The 19,687-nt window shown below is 40.0% G+C and overlaps 1 long non-coding RNA gene across 1 annotated transcript; it reads left to right on the top strand.

Moving 5' to 3' along the window:
* The first annotated feature begins 878 nt into the window (after positions 1 to 878).
* Positions 879 to 16,351, top strand: LOC142366275 (uncharacterized). The gene is made up of 3 exons (XR_012766770.1): positions 879 to 1,035; positions 12,906 to 13,089; positions 14,626 to 16,351. It is a non-coding gene; the product is annotated as an uncharacterized LOC142366275 (long non-coding RNA).
* Positions 16,352 to 19,687: the final 3,336 nt, after the last annotated feature.

Genomic DNA, 19,687 nt, shown 5'->3' with positions numbered 1-19,687 from the left:
ATAGACGATGACACAAATGCGAAAACAGACGACCCTCGCAAATGTACATGTGCGCTAAGAGGTGGTCAGATAATAAGAATATACACGTATGGAATCAACCATTCAAATACCTATACATACAGTGACACATAAGTCATATGCCAATCACACACCGCCTGTCAGTCATCCATGCTGCAAACATAAAAAGTATGCATCTCTCTCACACACACACACATACACTGCAAAGTTTAGATCAGTGAATAAGATTAAGTGTCATTGTCACATAAAACAGCCTCCCGTGGCGCAGGAGAATAGTTGCTGGAAAAGGGGGCTGATTCGGGAACAGAGCCGCCTGAATGTGATGCTCTAACTTCTCTCCCCACAATCTGGGGGTCCATTGTCTACTCCCTACTTTTAAAGTAGTCGGGCCCTCCCCTCTTGTTAGATAAGATAGGCTAGCTGTTGTCCACATGAATCCCAACTCCCCTCGTGGCCGCTCTTCCCCGCCGAGCTCAAATCCAAGGCCGGGGGACAGTTTGGGGACATTTCTGCTCCCTTTATAATCAAATGACACCCCTTCGACTTCCGAACACGTAGGGCCTAAAGTGTGCGTTTATTCTCCAGACCCTCTTTACAGATCGCACTTTAAACAGCGTGATCTGCGAATAAACAAAGCCAGTAAACAATAGAGTGGAGGCTATGCCCACATATAGGAAGAGTACACACACAAACCAAATTGCACAAGTGTAAACTTTGAATAGGACGCCGCGGCTCTGTAAATTTACACAGACATTAAATTTCGTTCTATTCATTTTAGACATATAATGCTAAGCTGATTTTTTTTTATAGCACACTGATCGATATCTCTGTAAAATAATCATTTTTTTAACTAGCGGGGCAGTGAAATCTTTGCTTTGTGCTAAAGTCAACAGTGACAGAGTTTGAGCTCAAATAAATGCCGTGATGTCTGGAGCCCTTTGCAGAAGGCAGAAGGCGAGCTTCTACAATGGGCTCCTGTGTGGCTTGCCAACAACATGCACCGGCTATTTTGAACAGGTATGAAGCTTTTATTTCCACATAACACTCGCTCTCTTAAACTTTTATTTTCCCACTTGGAGAGATCATTTGATGGCGATCCCGGGCATGCACGAGGAGGGGGGCAGAGGCTGATATCCTAAATTCATGGGAAAGGAGACGTATTGAATTTCGTGACAGGGTGGTGCAAGGCTGAAGGGATCTGCAGGTTGTAGAGGCTGCGTTGAGCTCCTGTATCACTGAGTCGCATGTTGCGTAGAGAGATGCTGCTGCACTGCAAAAAAAACCCCGGCACGGACGTGTAATTTAGCGGATACATTGTTAAAATTCTTTAAAACAAAGATAAAATGAGTGCATTTCACTTACATCCGCATGTGGGCATTTTTTGTGAGAAAGAGTTTTCTGTCAGCGGTTCTAACTTTAACTTTGTTGTTTCAAACCGACTAACAGACATGACTGGCGGATCTCTGCTCTTGTAGACGCATGAGACTCAGAGTGCTCTTGATGACTTACTGTTGGAGTTTTTTTCTTTTTTTTCTTTTGCAGTGTGCGGGCTGGTAAAGATCCTGTTGCTGCACAGCTGTCATAAAAGGGAGCTTAACTGCAGCATTGATCCCGCCACTGTCTTTACACCTCTAAGAAACGGATTTATTTAGTTTTCATTCATGGCATATTTTAATTACTCATAATGAAATTTACACGATAATTTATGTGAATGCTCGCGATGATTAAATTATACTGAAATAGGTAGTATCATTGTTTATTAAGTAAAAGCTGTAGCTATAGCTCACTGACAAACTTTGAATTTCCCAGTGTTTTACAACTTATACAAACAAAACTGTCAATCAGAAATGACGACAAACAACAACGACAACAGATAAAAATAACATTATTATTATTATTATTATTATTATTATTATTATTATTAATAATAATAATAATAATAATAATAATATAAGGTTTATCAATTTAATATGTCATATTTTGCCATAGTTAGTGTTCAAGACACCCTATTTAAACGACCAGCTCTAAATCTTAAGTGGATGGAGAGCCCTTCAAAATGTCGCCCAGCCAATAATAAATATTTGTATCACAACGTGACGCTCCCCGACCCTTTCAAAGCGGGATAACCCCAGTCAAGCCCCCTCTTGCGCTCTCTGGGGCTGGAATGGCCTTTATGATCTTTGCCGGTTCAAAGGTAACCAGCCTCAATCTGTTGTGGCGAACAAGCGTGGGTCGAGGCCACAGCATTACACACCTTCCCCGTCTCCAAACTTTAAACACGGCTTTTCTTTCAAGGAGGATATCGCTGCAGCTCCTGGCCGGCGCCATCACAGACGAGGACATCTGTTGTTATAGCAACTGAATAAAGGGTGGTCGTGCCTGTTGATCCTTTTTCGCCAGTTAACCTGATTTCTCTGCATTTCTTGTGGTCGTATTTGCATATTTCTTAAAGGGCCTGGAAATCAGACCTCTTTTTCCCACATAGACACAATGCATCCAGGCGCGTCTTCTGCAGGCAGCTTGACTCCGGCTGCATGACGCGAACTGGAAACATCCAGTTATCAACAAAGGTATAACATCGAAGTGACAAAGTTTGTTGCGTCTCGGCACGCATGGAAACGAGCATATCTTTACCCCTATATAGAAATGAGTTAATCTTAATTCTGATAATTCTGTTTTACAACAATAGGAGATTTCCCTTTTCCCTTTTTATATCCTTAAAAAACGTCCATTAATACAGGATCTTTAAAAGTGAGACAATCTAATGCCACGGCGAGTTTGGGCCTCTGTTTCAATGAGTGACTCAGTTTGCCATAATCCATATTCGCATCCACCCATGGGCGTCAGCGCAACAGACTGTAGCGCGGCAATGTCGCTTCCATTCATAACATAATTTCTACAGGCCTATCCAAAAGAGGAAATAGGGAATATAGGGCCGAAGTCGTTTGACATAATGCAATCAACATTACCATCAGCGGAAAAGCGTGAGCAGTTTGACGTGCAAGTGCGAGAAAGTTTAGTAATCAACCATTCCGCAGATAAAAAACAAAACAAAAAACAGACTAGGCCTATTTAAATCTTTGATTATTCTCCTCATCGGGCTATCTACTTATTTATTAAATCAGGTGTGGGTTATTTCAGAGAGTCCTGCGGTAATATATCCACAGCAGGCTACTGCCGCACCTATAGGCTCTGCGCTGCAGCCCGCAGACTGGAACACCCAAGTAGATCTGTCTCCATGGAGACGGCGGGACACCGGTCCAACAAGCTGTAATTCTGTCTCAGCCTTTTGCAGGGGAGGGACCGTCCACACTAGCCCGACTTAACTCCTCTTTCACCAGAAATACTCCTAATCCCATATCTTAGCAAGGCAAACTGTCGTCCCTCAGTATATTAAAGGGACCACAAAGTCAGAACTCAAAGCCACCCATGGTTTCACAGCGGGCGGCCCATTCCGGTGTGACGATCCGCCGTCCCGTCCGTCCATCCGATGTACACGTGTCCAATTTTCTCCGCATTTTTCCAAAGTAAACGGAAAAAAAGTTTTCTCATAATTTTTCACAATTTTATAATTTGGAGAAAAGTGTAAAAAATAAAAGCAGCAGATTCAAATTCAATTAATATTTATATAGGGCCTATGGAAACAAACTTTGATTGGATCGAAATTTTAAAGACGTCGATGTCTGTTCATCTAAGAAAGACTTCTTTTTCTGCCATAGTCTGTTATTTTCTGTTCTTGGCAGGAAGTTTATCGGTGATTTAGGACAATCGAAAAACAAAAAAAATCCATCAATTGACATGAATAATAACACGGCACAGTACTAAACAGCGCTGCATGATATAGGCTCATTTGGTAAAAATGCTTCTTTCATTAATTTTGTTTCTATACTACAGGCTCAACTTTAAGTCTAAAATGCACACAAACACACATTTAATGAACCCATAGTACAGAGTTTTTTAAATATTTGCTATCCAAAGAACAAAAAAATATATGTATTGATAATTTAGTAATTCAAATCGCGATTGTATAAACCTATCTTGTACATTTGTGTTTAAAAAAAAACTTAATTGCATGGTTTTAGGTTCAAGTTTGAATTTAGATTTATCATTTGGGTTAAATCTCCCTTAAATAACTTTCTATTTAGAAGAGGAAAATTGAAACAGTCGTGATAGAATTCAAGAAATGCATAAATGCATCTATTAATCGTTTGGCTGTGATGGCCTATTGATATCAGTAATAAGCTTCTTCTTTTTTGTATAAATCATCATTCTCAACACATGGAAATTATGATTGTTTTCAAAGTCAGTAACTCTCTGTGATTAGTTTTCATTTTTTAATGTTATGTTGATATTTAATATAAGCTGTGAAACAGTAGAAACTAGAAACTTCATTCTTTGTGCTCATTAACTTGATATTCTTCTAGAGTATAATCAGAGATTTAGAGAAAATATTCACCCCAGTTGATGCTTTTTGATTGAAATTTAAAATAGTCCTTCAGTCTTCTTTGCTTTGAGCACATAAAACATTTGAGAAATTGAGGACATGTTTTGAAGTAAATGTTGACTTGCTAACTATTCGCCTCTTTTCGTTACTAAAAAAAACATATTGCCAAGAAATGTTTGATTTGTAACCGACTGAAGTGGATATTATTTTGCAAATCTGAATCTATGGGAAGGTCATTCTGATGATCTATAATTATGGCGATGATGATGAAAAGGAGGAGATATGTGTGTGTGAGACAGAGACCACCAGAGAGAAAAAGAGAGGGATGGCAGGATGGACAGGGTGAGAATGCAGATGCTAACTGTGATGTGTCCGCACTTTTCTGACACAACTCTGTGACATTCCAGTGCAGGACTCCTTCATGTCCTGAGAGAGAAAAAGAGGGAGAGAGAAAGATCCATCAACAATGCCCATTGAGTACTGTGAGGCAACAGCTGGTGGGACATGCAGTGACCTAAAGGCAATCTATTCAGGCCTGGATGGGGTGCCTCTCACTACCCTGCTGCTTTTATACGGCTGGAAGTGGATGGATGGTCAGTGTTTTTCCTCATCATGCAAATGGAAGCAAAAGAGTCCCCACCAAACCAAGCCAATGAGGAACCACGGAATATCAAGGGTGGTGAAGTTAATGTAAAGTTTTGAGGGGGAGCTTTCTGTCATATGTCAGTGTGATGGAGATAAAACCAAATGACTGTCAAAGCTATTGTTTCACAAAAGCACTGAGGTGAGGCTCAGCTTCAAACTGGAGGGGGGTGTGGATTAGCTTCTCAGGGAGAAGCATAAAGCATACAGAAAAACCTGCCATACATGATAAAAAAAAAAAAAACGTGATCAGCCAGGCAGAAAAATACGATATTGTATGGAGATTAAAGATGCTCAAAATGTGAAGTTAAGCATTGGTATGGGTTCATTTGTGTTCAAGCACACACTCATGCTTCTCGCTCCTCTTTGACAATTCCACAGGCATTTCCCTGCGGGCCTCATGCCTGTCTTTGAGATGAAACCTTGCTGGCAAAGCCACCATAAAACGATATGTCAGTCAGAAGTGGTAAAGGGATGCCTGCTTAACTGAGATTGATCTACGACGGTTTCTTTATTCCCCTTGAGACTCGATACATCCATGTCTTAGATTCAGCTCTTGCCAGTGCTGATGAATAGCACCACGTATAGTGCCACATTACATCCCCATTTTTCTGAGCCATTTTCACCCTGTGTGGCACATTCAGCAGCACATGGTCATGACATGGAAGCCAACATGCTGCTATATGTCCTGGCTTCCCCCTCAGCTCCAGTTCCAGGAAGTGAAGGCAACGCTTTGCCAGCCAATCGCAGCGAAGGACACTCAACTCATTAAAAGTTAATGAAACCTATAAACGTGGTGCTCCAGCGATTCATTTAAACCCCCAATCCAATCTCCTCTCCCAGCAAAGGCAAACAAGTCTGTGTGCCCCCAGTGCTGTCCTCGGAATAACAAACTACAGAATATTTTGTCCTGCATATGTTCTCCTATGCAGACATGTGCACACTGATAGGATATCTTACAATGGGACTTGTCCAATTTAGAGAATGTCATGGTGGTGTTCTGCAAGGGTAAATTCTGTAATCTGCACTTGAGTTGAATTTAATGCCTTTGCCTTACACTGCACTGGTTGTCAGGAGTGGCCGCAATAGATATGCCATTTCAACATTCATGAGAATCACTGACATTCAAATAATGTGCTCATTTTAATACCATACATGAGTGAGAGAAAAACCTGCGCATACTTTCTCCCATTCATGCGAGGGTCTTCAACCATGCAGGTAGACAAGGCCAAATCTGAGGGTAAGCCTTTTTCTTCAGATGAACTAATCTCACTTTATCCAACAAGGTCTATCCATTTCATGGCCACCCTCACCTAATAGTAGTGCTGCTTTCAATTAGATAACAACCCATCAACAGCAATAACGTTCCACTTTACTGGTGTCAAAATCTTGAGAGTGGAAAAATACCCCCCCTTGTCTTTAAGAGCTATATTTCAACTCCGGTGTCATTGTGCTTCCCTTGGGGATTGAAATTAAATTCTCTCTATGTATACTGCCACAGTCAGCCCACTAATGAATTCCCATGCCCTGACGTGAATCAAATTAATCCCCAATTTAATCCCATATAAATGGCTGTGTTATTTATAATGGAAAGATGGATGCTCAGTTGAAGGATTGAAGAAAGCTGGGAGGTGTCTATAGGGCTGTTGAGCAGATTATAATGAAGGATGAGGCCTGTATGTTTTCCCCACAGCAGAGTAGTCCCTTGATACACACTATTTAACCCTTGCCTGCTTGACGCTGACAGAAACATCATGGAGTTTGTCACCTAATATCTTTTAAGATTAAGAAGTGGACTGGCAGATTTATTGGTCCGAGCTGGGACACTCGTCTCTTGAAGTGTGCAATAGAAAGCTAAAACGTTGAAGTGCACATGTTGCACATCCGAAATGTATGGTTACAGTTAAATTCATTCATCATTTTAGAATTGCTACAACCAACTATTGTTTGAAGTGACAGTGTCAGTGACAGAGACAGTTGCATTTATGTAAGGATGAAAATTTTGCATAGACTTGCTTTCATAAGGAAATCCTTCACATGAATAGAAGTACATATTTTTTGGGAAAATCTCCATATTAGTATTTATATTCCTTGATCTACTGAAGTCAGCAAAGAGTGGATGAGTGGTCATTTGTTAAGGGGCTTATTTATGCAAATTGAATAACATCATGCGGGATAGTGAAATACCGTTAAACCTTTTTGGATGCAAATATGATGGTACACGACGTCACTCCATTTCTATGTGGAAAGCTGGTGGCTCTTGGTTCAGTTATTGATGTGTGGCTCCAAAGACTCTAACCGTTGAACTGCCTATTCCTGTTTTGGCCCAGTGTGGGATAAAAAACATCCAAGTATGCCAATAAAGTGATGTTTGTAAAAGCTGACAGTAAAAAAACGGGTAGCACTGATGGAATTTTTGTTCGATACACCAGAATCAAAACCGCGCACAAAAGCCAGAAGTTTTCAGCAACACCAAAAGCCTGATTTTGACTTACTGATATAAACACATTAAAGCATTAACTGCAGAGAAAATTGAGTCCAAAGTTTATATTTAAGCTCGTCCTCCCTGGAGTCTGGCTAAATTTAGCATTTTCTGCATTTGTTGTGTGTAATTTCTGCTAAACAGCTCTTATTTGCTTCCTAATTTTTGATCAAGCAGAAGTGAAACTGTCATGACAAAGAGACCCATTGTATTTCAAATTCAGCCTGAGTGCCTTTCATCCGTTGAGCCAGAGTTTGATCCATGAGGCCTTTCAGTTGTGGAGCCGATGTCTGAATTTTTGTCTGAATTAGAGGATGTTTTTGACAGTGACAGTTTAGAATAACAAAGTAGCCTCAATTCAATGGGTTAATTTGCTTGTTTAAGACCATGAAACAGTTGTTATATGGAGTTGGGGCGAATATATGCCTTGAAGGCATAGGAACACGTTTTTCAGATCCAAATATATGATATGCAGTGTATAGTTACAAAGTAATCAGTAGCAAGGGATGGATATGAGGATGGCAGACGGTTGTGAAGTCAGTTTGGCAGTTCAAGGGACAGTTTGGAGCCTTTAAAGCTTGGTCCACCAAATGTCTCAACATCTATGGTTTATTGAGGCATCTGTAAGCATACTCGGTTTATTGCCAAGCTTGGCTCGTGCACCTACCATCACGGAAAAGGAAGAAAACAGACACACATGCACACAAAAGTTTCCTGTTTGCTTTCATTCCACCAAATCCTTGACAGCCGTGCTATACCCCATCACTATTCATGGCATTGTGCTGTCACAACAACTAAACACATCATTTGTGTTGCTGAAAGTCATGCTATATGTATCCAATACCAAATGTTTGGCGACTCAGAAAGGAGATGGTGGGGGTGCTGCATAATTTGCTAGGAAACATTTTACCGAACATTTGGTGATAAAAACGCCGGCGTCGGCCCCAAGGCTTAAAGCAATTAATTCAGGATCCTGACATAAACTCTCCAATCCTTTGACAGCTTGGAGCTGAAATAAAAATGCTAGTTCTCCTGGGAACGGCAGGAGATAGCTGGCTCCTTTCTGGACTGTTTGCTCACTGGCCCTGAGAGCAATCTTCTCCAGTCAGAATGAAATGCAAGGACACAAACAATGTACCGGCGAGAGAATGGGAGATGGGGAATGAACAGTTTGGACTATTTGCTCAGCAGAAGGGCAGCCACAATGGCCGGCCCATGGCTTTCCCATGCATCAAGCCTCTTAGTCGTAGGCCTCCCTTTGTTGCCTGGTTTCTTCTTCCCTGGCCAGATAAGAGCCCAGCTGCCCCATACTTTTAATTCCCATTGTAAGCCATACTGTATGGTCATTTATCTGTCCACATTCTCCCTGCCATGATTCTGTTGTCTAATTGAACGGGTTATCGCATGTGTATCTCAGTTCACCTTAGCATGTGTACTCGTTTAGGGGTTGAATCACTCTCACTTTGTCATAAAAGGCAGGGCTGCCTAGGGAGGGGGGGATAAAGGATGACCCCTCTCCTCATCCTAGAGAGGGAAGCACAAGTCAACAACTGAGTGCGATAATGACGTATTTTTGAGCTGAATTAAATGAAAGCAGTTTAATCGCTTTTAATTGTGAAAAAAAAAAAATGTTATGTACGGAGCCTCATTGTCTTAAGTCTTATTTTAGAACAGGACCAAGATGTGTTTTTTACAGCCAAAGGTGAAGAGCTTCTGAGGACTCTTGAGGGAGAAATGAGATGTGGCCATTATATGACCTAATGGCAACTCCAACCAGAAGAGAGGGCAAATACAACAAGTGTAGTGGCTCTGGCTGAGAGAAGGATCCATATTGTGCTCTTTTGTTTTGCTGTGTTGGTTTGTGTTTGCATTTACATTGACCGGTTTGCTGCTGAATGTGTATTCAGACTCAATGCATGAAATGCTGTCTGCGTGGCAGGAAATGGAAGTGGTGAGCTTCCCCGCTGAAGTCTGCCGGGAAGAAAATAACAATAGTAAATGAATCAGAAAAAAACAAACAAACAAACACAAAAAAAGAGGAATAGTGGGATACGCAAGGGGATCAATACACATAAGACGAAGGAGCGTATTCATGCATGTGAGCAGACACTTGCCAAAATACAAACACACACACAGAAACCCATCCCCCTCTGTAAAGGTTGCGGTGTCAGGACCCCCTGGGTGGTCAGACTGAGGATGATTTCAACACAATATGATGTTGTGAAGCAACCCTTTGAAAAAAGATGTTCACTGACTGTTTGTACTGTCACATTTGTGTGAAAGTCATATTTATGTATATGCTTTTTGGTTAGGTTTAAAATGTATTTTGAAGAGTGATGATCTTTGCTTCCAGAAGACTTTTACACTTAAAGACACTGCATGAAAACTGTGCTTTCTTCACCAGAGTGAAAACACAACCCATGATGACTCCACAATGGTTTATTCTAATGGCTAAGCTCTTAATCTATAAGATCAGATTTCAAAGTGCCAGTAGCTGTGCCAAGACAGGCCCCAGGAAGGAAAACCCTTTTGTTTGGGGCAGAAAAATTAAATTTAAGACCAGACTTTATTCATAGGGACCTCAATCACAAAAAGGTATGCTCTGTTACGGAAGCAATACCTTAAAGAGCAAGATTATTAAGAAACAGTACATTCTTGTGTTCACATCCACCTTTGGTGCGCCAACAGTGCTTTGCCAGCATGTCAGACCTCAGGTATGGCAAGATAAATTGCTGTCTTATGTGTGCTTGTGAGAGCCAGGCTCCTTGTGGGGTGGTGCTCTCAGCTTCACGCTCCAGCAACACTGAAATAAAGCTCTGTTCGAGGCATTTCAACACCGCTTAAGGTTGTCCGTTGCCGTGTAATTTATGAGTTGAGAGGACTTCGTTTCTAAAGTTAACTACGACCTACAATTTTCCAGCATTCATGGGTGGAGAAAAGAACCGTGTGAGTCATAGGAAACTTACAACACCTCTCCAATTACCTTAAACAGTCAATGTCTGAGGGATGCCTGTAGATTTTTGGTGTGTGGTTCAGTTGCTAAATGTGTAGGTGATGTGACCTAAAATAATTGGTTGTTCAGGCACTTTAACAGGTTAGCTGCTTTTTTTTTTTTTTTGTTCACATGTAGGTTAAAGTAATAGAGTTGGTGGGTCTACTCACTTGCATCCCCGAAGCGCTCAGTGGGTGGTCATGTGGACAAACAGACATGCAGACAAACAGACAGACAGGGCTTGCTGGCATGACTTAATTGTGATTGGATTTTTTTCTCACATGCATTTTTTTTAAAAAGGTGCTATATTTGTGTCTTTTGATATTCATCTATCTAAGATGGAAAAACCGAGGCATGCATAGATATGGCAAATTTAGAAAAATACACAAAAGTTTTTTTTTTTGTTTGTTTTGACTTTGACCCGTACGAATCATTTTCCAGATTAGACTAATATTATCATCATGTAATATCATTATCACCCACAGTCCCCTCTTCCAATAAGCATAATGTCTTCCTTTATCAAAATAGAAAATAGAAAATAAATAAAAATAAAATGAGGAGTATTCCTGATCAGAGATAATATTTCATGAACACACAAATATAAAACAAAACAGATGTTAAAACAGGGATTTTATATTAAAAAAAATGTTGAAGTATAACTTATAGCACTCTTAAATCATTAAACCTTTAATTGTACAATGTATATCTTGTCTTTGGCCTTTGTTTTAGTGAGTGAATACATGACATATAATACAACTGCTTATAACACATTATCGGTTGATTACTGCAACATGAGATTCATCAGAGTAATTTTACTTTATTTATCAAAAAGCAATTTAAAAAAATAGTTTGAATGCACACCAAAAATAAATCCCTGAAAAAAGTCAAACTAAAATACCAGAACATCATTTACAATAAAAAACTTAAATATTTAGATTTCAAACCATCATTAGATACGATTTTTGAGTGATTCATAAAACATGCATATTTTTAGAAATAGAATTTTTTTTTCAATCTAATGTTACAGATATCACAGAACAAGTGTGATGGAATTCTATAAATGTGAAGCTTACCCAAATACCATTAATAAAAAAAAAAAGTGTACCAAATGTGTCAGATTATTGATGAATTGTACATATGGACAATTATCTAAAAATGTGAGTATGTGTCTTTGTCAGTGTGTCAATTCTAAAAATCACCGGGTTAAAAATTTACCCAGTGTCAGGTCATACTGCATTGATCCAGTACTAGGTTAACTTAACCGCTGCAAACTGGTTGTTGTGACCCAGTGTGAATGTCATTTATATATTATTGTTGGATTAATGGATGAAAAGAATTGTTTGCTTGTATGAAATCATACCCCCAGAGAACTGGGCCAGTTTAACCCGTTATTGTGTCGGTGCTTTATTGAGCCGCCCCTGTGTCGGCTTTAACTCATTGCTTTTTATTGTTATTGCAAGTTATTTTTAAAGAAATGATTTGATAATGTATCGATTGAGTGTGAACAGCAATATTTACAGCAAAAACAAATACCAAGGATATTAAAACATTGTAATATGCTCTGCAGAAAATATATTCAGTGATTTACAATGACATACATTTTTGTGGTGATGAAAAAAGAACCATTTTGCAACTGCTGTTGCAATAATAATAGATAGAAAAATAATTAGAAATATTGTAATTTTATCATTTAAATGCCAGTTTGTACTGGAATATTTTAATGTCTCTGCTTCGCATAATATCTGTTGAAAAATTAATTCAAGAAGCATCTCAGCCAGACATGGCTATACTATTCACATTACCTCTCTGCCAGTGTGTGAATGTCAACACGCTGTAAACACCTTTGACACACATCCTTGAACGCAACGGGTGAGTTAACTAAACATTCCTGGGTGTTCCCTGTAAAGGTCTGCCACTCACGCACCACACTGCACTGACCCATCTCCCGCACTTCAAACTGCACCCGATGAAAAAACATACAAGCACATTTTTTCCCTCTTATTTTTCCTATTATTATCTGCCGCATACAATGCACAATAATACAACATATTAAATTACATAAAACAGCAGTTGCAATTATTCTAATTACTAAAATACGTTTCCTTTTTTTTTTATATGTGTTTGTAAAATAGAATTGCACAATGCTCTACAAGGATTTGGGAATTTGGGAGTATAATTCCAGCCCCGTGCTTATCTGCACACCCAGACTATTTGAGTGTTTTGAGATGCGGGCTCCCCGAGGACGGATCGAAGGCGTCCTAGTAGAACTGCACATCAAATAAATAGGAGGATGGGATTTATATGGAGGCTGTGTCTCTGTCAAACAGGGCTCTGCTGACTGAAGTGATCCCCACGGCCCGAGTGGAGGAGAGGAGGGAGAGGAAGCCTCAGAGGGAAGAAGGATAGCTTTGGAGGAAACACGCTGATGCACTCCCACACAAACGCACACTCAAAACCTCACACAATGTCCCTCTCAGTCCTGGGTTGTGACCGGCCCATGGCATTGCCCAGGTATGTCAACTATGTTTGCCAAGCCATCCATCACCCATGCACCTTCCCTCCAGAAACAGGAACTTTTGTTTGAAACATACACTTGTTAAGCCCATCCTTTTACTGCACTCAACCTAATTCATTTCCCTATAGCAGGGACAGAGGATTTATTAACACCTATGTTTTTGCCTGTTTTCCTCTTATTGTGAATTGCACAGTGTGAGTTCTGTTAGAAACATGGGCGTGTTGAGAGATTGTGAGCTACAGTACAGTTTAGGGACATCGGTGGCCCTTATCACTGGTGACCAGGGTTTGCAAATAAACACACCGAAGTGAAGTGGAGCTGCATGGAAAGAAGGGAAAGATTTATGGCTGCATGATGCTCACATGACAAAGAAGATGTTTTTATTTTCTGGTTAAGTTTCTGCATCCCGGTGAAACAGAAATAAAATATTTCAGGTTCAATAATAGTTCATTGGGTTGAAGTTATTTTTACAGAAATGTCATCTTAAAAAGAGGATAATAATGCTACCTAATGTACGAATAAGGGAGTATAAAATACGTGACAAACTATTTTATGTTGAAAAAGTTGAAAGGCAAAAGGTTTCTATGGCAGATTTCAGGAAGTGCTTTCCTAAATCATTTTGATGTTGTTGGCAAGCTTGGGAACATATAGACTCAGAGAGTCATGAGAACTGACTACAAACATCTCAAAAGAAACTAATGTGTGGGCTGGTATATTTGCTAAAGCACCTAAGTTGGTAAGTCAGAGACTTACTTCATTCTCTGAAACACAACCTTCATTTATCTTTTGACTTCTACTCAGTGTGTGAGAGCAGATATCACTAAAAGTGCTACGTTAATGATTGACTCTTGGCACACCAAGCATCCTGGATTGAGTGTCCACTTTGCCTGCACTTGTGCTGCATTTTCAGCCGTAAAGGTTTGTGGTCCCACTATCCTCCCCAAGTCCTATACAGTATTATTAGCACTGGGGGGGAGGTCAGGGTAAGGTTGAGACTAACTTTCAATAAAGAACTATTGGCATGCTGAGGTAAATGAAAGATAAGAGTTTGTGTCTGAACCTTTTAGCGCTTTATATGAATGTAGCTGTGCAAACCTAATCTTCCCCTCCAGATAAATTGGGCCTTGCTTTGTGGAAGCAAGTTCATGCATTTGTATTTCCAACCCTTGTTCCAAAGCCTACTTTGACAAGCGTGAAATGAGTCCCGGACCTTTCATTGACAGTTCAAGATGGAGAGCAAACTGAGATTAGGGAATGTTAATTAATTGAGGGGTTGGTAAAATGGCCTTCAATCGCAAAGACTTGCTCTACTTATTACCACCCTGCCAATCAGCAACAATGCTGTCATCATGAGTTTTTTCTAGTTTCTAGCACACGCAACTGCTGAGCTCAAGGGCCTGCGGAGTTGGCCATATTCAACAACCTCTTCCCTGCTAGTTAATAAAAGGATTCTAATCATTGTTGAACAATAAAACAACATTATATAAAATGTGGCGTAATATTGACCTGTGTTTTCTCTCTGTTCTCCACAGATGATCATGGATTTTCATGTGATAGACGCTTCCACCGCTGCTCATTTTCATGCCCCTGCATCATGCGACCTGAAAGCTCTTTCCTGTTGATGTACTTGGCTATATCTGCGTCTGACCTGTCTGCCATATGTATTATCAAAGCCTCTGTCAGCATGGAACTGAATGGGAACAAAAGAGAGGCCTCCATTAATGATTAACTGTTCTAAAAGCCCCGGCTTTTGTATTCCCATGGTGCCCAGGCTATCTGGCCACCATGTGACATGCTCACAGCATTTTTCGAGCAGATTGGGGGAAAGCTAGTGAGCAAACACAGGTGCTTTGGAGCAGCGTTGCCGACGCTGTCAGGGACAACCACAAACAAGAGCAGCTATGCCTGGCTAAATGAATCCCCACCCCTCCCAGCACCAGCACCATCACCACCTCCACCCCCACCCTGTCACCAGCTAACTTGTTTGCTAGCTGCCTATAGCTTTCTCCCTGCAAAGCCTTCCTTCTGGATAGTAGCTGCACCCCTCAACCCCCCCGCAGAAGTGCAATGTCCGCTGCAGCCAGGCTCCACAACTTCTCACACCCTCCAAAGAAACAAACAAATAAAAGTGAAGACGGCTGACCACTTCTTTGAGGTGATGGCATTTGCTGTGGCCATGACTAGTGGGAGAGCAAACAAATTAATGGTGTCCGAGTTTTCACTTTCCAAACCAAACTAAATGTCTTTTAGTTCAAGTGGGGCAATTCCACTGACCCTGGTGTCAAATGCTGCATAAGGGTTGCACACTCTTGCACTTGAAATGTTGAGAGGAGGCCATAAGAAATTAAACAGAGCTTGAACATGAGTCTGTATGAGCCTGGTACCTCTATATGGCAAATAAATCTTTAATAAAGTGGGTGTATAAGGAATATTGTGGTTAATTGTTGTTATTAAAGTATTTTAGCTGCAGACCACAAGAAGAGGCACTTAACCTTTTTCAGCAGAAAGACGCTGTGGGTGCTGTGTCGTTCAACTTTGATAAGACAATCAGATGATAGAATGGCGTTATCTTAACATGGCTTTCCGGGTGGGAGACAAATGAACAGTGAGTGATAACAGGAACAAAAGCTTTGCTCGTATTGGCTGGTTCCCTCAAAGAAAGGAAAAATTTTATCAGTGGAAAATTCACAATAGGCGCTGTTTATTTCATTTTCAATTTTCTACTTAAGATAGTTCACGGGAGAGGGTTTTTTTTTTATATTCACTCAAATATTTATATTGTCTCCTGCAAGCATTTTGGTTTGACAGTCTGCAATTACCTGAGCCTATAAAGCAGTTATCGCTGGAAAGATGATAAAAATGTTTCAAAACAAACAAATTAAATCAACAGGAGAGGAAATGAAGTTGTAAAAGTGAGAGGCGCAGATACAGAAAAAGAGACACAGACAGGCATGCGGGAAAAATATAGAAAAAGTGAAGCTATTAGAGCTGGTGTCTATATTTGAAAGAGGTTAAAGAAAAAAAGGTTAAAAGTAGTTTCCTCTGAGAGTGACTGCTGATCAGTGAAATATCACTTCTGTCTGGGTTTTCTGACTTTTGTAGCCCAATTCTCAGAGTCAGAAAGGAGTCTGTATACTCAAGGATTCACTCAAGGCTTTGTTTGCTTTGTTTGCCCAAAAATGATTGGAAAAAATATTGCAGCTCCGGCATGAAATGTTAGCAAAAAAAAGAGAGAGAAAAATTTGTAACTGTTTTAAAATGGCATGAATAAAACATTTTTTTTAAGAACAAATGTTGTGTTTTATTTCAAATTAAAATCTCTCCCAATTATATTTTCATTTGAACCACTCTTTGAATATTTCACCTTCCTAAAACAAGCATATTTTAAAGTTAAATTCAGCCTTTAAACCATTCTTCGTAAAACTATCAGAAAGGGTTTAAAATGGGCAGCTCATCCCATCCTGCTGGTTCCCTGCAGGGATTTAGCCTCCACTGGTCGTGAGCTGAGTCTGATCAGAGGAGTTACAAATCTTCACTTTTAGGAGACTTACTGTAATTCACAGGCCTGTTGGCCACAGTAAAGTGTGGGGGCTCAGCATCTCGAGAGGGATTTGAGACAACATCTTTGTTGCCTCCTCATTGTATTACGCTGAAAGTCGTCCAGCCCCATTGTCTGACTAGACTCTGCTCAGACCTCGGCTCAGTCAAAGAAAAGTTTTCCAGTAATGAGGTAAGACATGAAAGCTCATTGAACACCGCGACATGTTGAAAGGGCTCGTTTGATCTTGCCAAGCACAATGGTAAAAATTGAAAAGAGCAAAGTGTGCTCTAAGCAGCATTGCACTGCATTAACCCCTTGTCTTTTGACAGGTCCACACCTAGAAAGACGTAATATTCCACTCTATGGAAAATGTAGTTCATGAGTAATGGCCTCCTTGTGGGGAGTGGACCTTTGTGCTAATTCTACCAACTGCCTTTATAGCTTGGTTGCTCAAGAAACAGATGGAGTTGGTCTCTCTTCAAAGCTTTGTCATACAGCAACCCATTTCTTGAATGTACTTTGAAGTGGAAACTTTTACTATTCGCTTATTTTAACACCGAGAACATCGCATTTCTCAATACTGATTTAATAAACATCAAGACCTATAAAGTGTCATAATTGTCAATAATTTAAAATTCATCCAGCCAAAGATTGAAGATAATGGCATTTCTAACTGCTGGTTTTTTGACCAGAGGAAAAGAAAAATCTTAATGACCGTGTGGCGGAGCTGACAGATTACCCAGCAGCCAGTAATGGCTGTCACGGGTCAGTGCAGGCCGTCTCTGTCCCTTGACTCTGTTAACTAAGTGGGTCGGCACTATCTCTGTCCATCCGCCAGCCTGTTTGTTGACTTCTCAAAGAATGCTAATAAAACACATCTCTTCCAGGCAGTTCTATTGCTCTCAGGAGGCGGCATCTGTTAACTTCTCTGTGTTAAATGAATGATACACGTAGTGCTTTTACACAAAAAAAAAACATAAACAAAAATAAGTTATGGGGCTTTAAATTTGTTTTGCAGTGATTTTTCAGCTGATTTCAGTAACCCTAATGAAAAAAAAAGATTTATGATCAGATAAAAAAAAAACAAAAAACATACAGCAGGTGGCTTTACTAAATAGAAATATTCAGAAACATTCTCAACCTTAAAATCCACAAACGCTCACATACAAACAATCCCATGATGTATGCTGACCTGGTCCATTTCAGTGTGTATTCATTTTCCACATTGAGCTATAAGACAAAGGTAACCCACTCAGGTAATGGAGCGACTCTGAACAAAATCTGCTCAGGTGGAAGACCTCTGTCCTGCCATCGTCATGCCTGAACTGCAGTCAATGACAGACATAGAGGCTGACGTCTCTCTTAAGGCGAAAACCACGTCGATCAAACTGCCAGGAGCTTCTCAATAACCATCTATTCACTGAAATGTCTGAAATGTCTCTCTGCCTCTTTTATGAATACAGCCTGTGTCCCCAACATATGAGTCAAATCATAAAGTGTATATAGAAGAGCAGGGTCGTTATGGCTGTCTCATATGGGCAGGGAAAATTACATGTGTGATTTACAGGCTAGGAGGTAAACAAACTGGTAATATATGAGGGCAATAATTACAAAAAAAAAGGTTCCAGTGTGGAGAGCACGTGACCAGTTGTTTCTTTCCACCAGTCTGACTAAACGTGTTGATCTACTTCACATTATTGCATCCTGTAAATTTAATTTGTGTGATGAAAAAAAATTAAATCTGAATACCACGTTAATGCCTGTGTGAAAGGGTTCACATAGTACCATGTGTGCATTGCGTGCATGAGACAGCTGCTTCTTTTTGCAACACACACACACACATACACTCAGGTAGCAGCTGGGCTGTCTCACCTGTCATATTAATAAAACTAGACAATCCCTTCCATCAGCAGTGCAGCAGCAGCAGCAGAAGCCAAAACAGAGAGAAGCACAGAACAAAAGAACAGAGGCAGAGAGCCGTGAGGGAGAAAATTAGTTCGATGGCAGGTGGAGCTAGGACCACTTTCTATGAAATATGAAATGTACTGCAGATATAGCATCAAAGGATCCTTAGCACACCCTTGTAATGCATAATCTTGTCTAACAGTGAATAACAAAAGACGACATTTTAAATATGCAGTCAGGACTTGCTCTGTCTCAACGCTAAGTGTGTATAGATCAGTATTATCCTTTATATACATTGTTGGCGTCCTTGTGATGGTTTCATTGTGAAGAGTACTTAAAGATATCATGAACATTATTATCTTCGTTACAATACATGATTATGACAAAAATTCTTTTGTATATCTTTGCATGCCTTAAACCGTAAACACTAGATGTATTCGCCTAATCAATGACCCTCTTCACATAAAGAGCCCATATTATGCTTCAAGAAAGATTCACTTTTTAAATATGTAACATAAAGTTTTCCCTAAAAGCAATTTAAGTTAACATCACTTCAACAAACTAATCTTAATGCTTTTTAAAATATTTGCACCTCTGACTCAAGTGATTTCAGAATTAGGCTGCTGATTGACACTTCATTCCATTTTTTTCCCACGTCGCCGTCTTCTTAAAGGTGACTAATGGCTAAGTTCTTCATACAACATGTAACTGGTTTAAGTCTCTGTCTCCTTAAGGCTCCTCTCATGAAGTCTCCCTTAATTGGTCAGATAATCGGTCAAAAATGTCTCAGTGTGAGGCAGCTGCTCAGTCTTCCTCAGAGGTGTGCCAACCTAGCCTCCAGGCAGGTATTATGCAAATAAGTTTTATGATGATTAGATGAATAAGGGAAGAAAAAGTCCTAACAACAAAAAGGGTGTTTCTGGCAGTTTGGGAACAATGTGTAATAGAATTACTCCCTTTAGGTGTAACTTAACAGGCACAAAAAGATTTGTAACAGAGAAAAGGAATATCCCTAAAGTTTAATATGATATTGGGAATGAACTAAAGTAGATAAGGCCGCCAAAACACTTGTTTTTCTTCATGAATTTCTTTTCTCAATTTTCCTGCACCAAATGATGCTCAGCATGGGCAGCAAACAAAATGTCCAC

The sequence above is a fragment of the Odontesthes bonariensis genome, chromosome 17 (genome assembly GCF_027942865.1).
Source record: "Odontesthes bonariensis isolate fOdoBon6 chromosome 17, fOdoBon6.hap1, whole genome shotgun sequence".
Lineage (NCBI taxonomy): Eukaryota > Metazoa > Chordata > Actinopteri > Atheriniformes > Atherinopsidae > Odontesthes > Odontesthes bonariensis.
The sequence above is the reverse complement of the archived record's forward strand: the minus strand, read 5'-3'. Positions and strand labels throughout refer to the sequence as shown.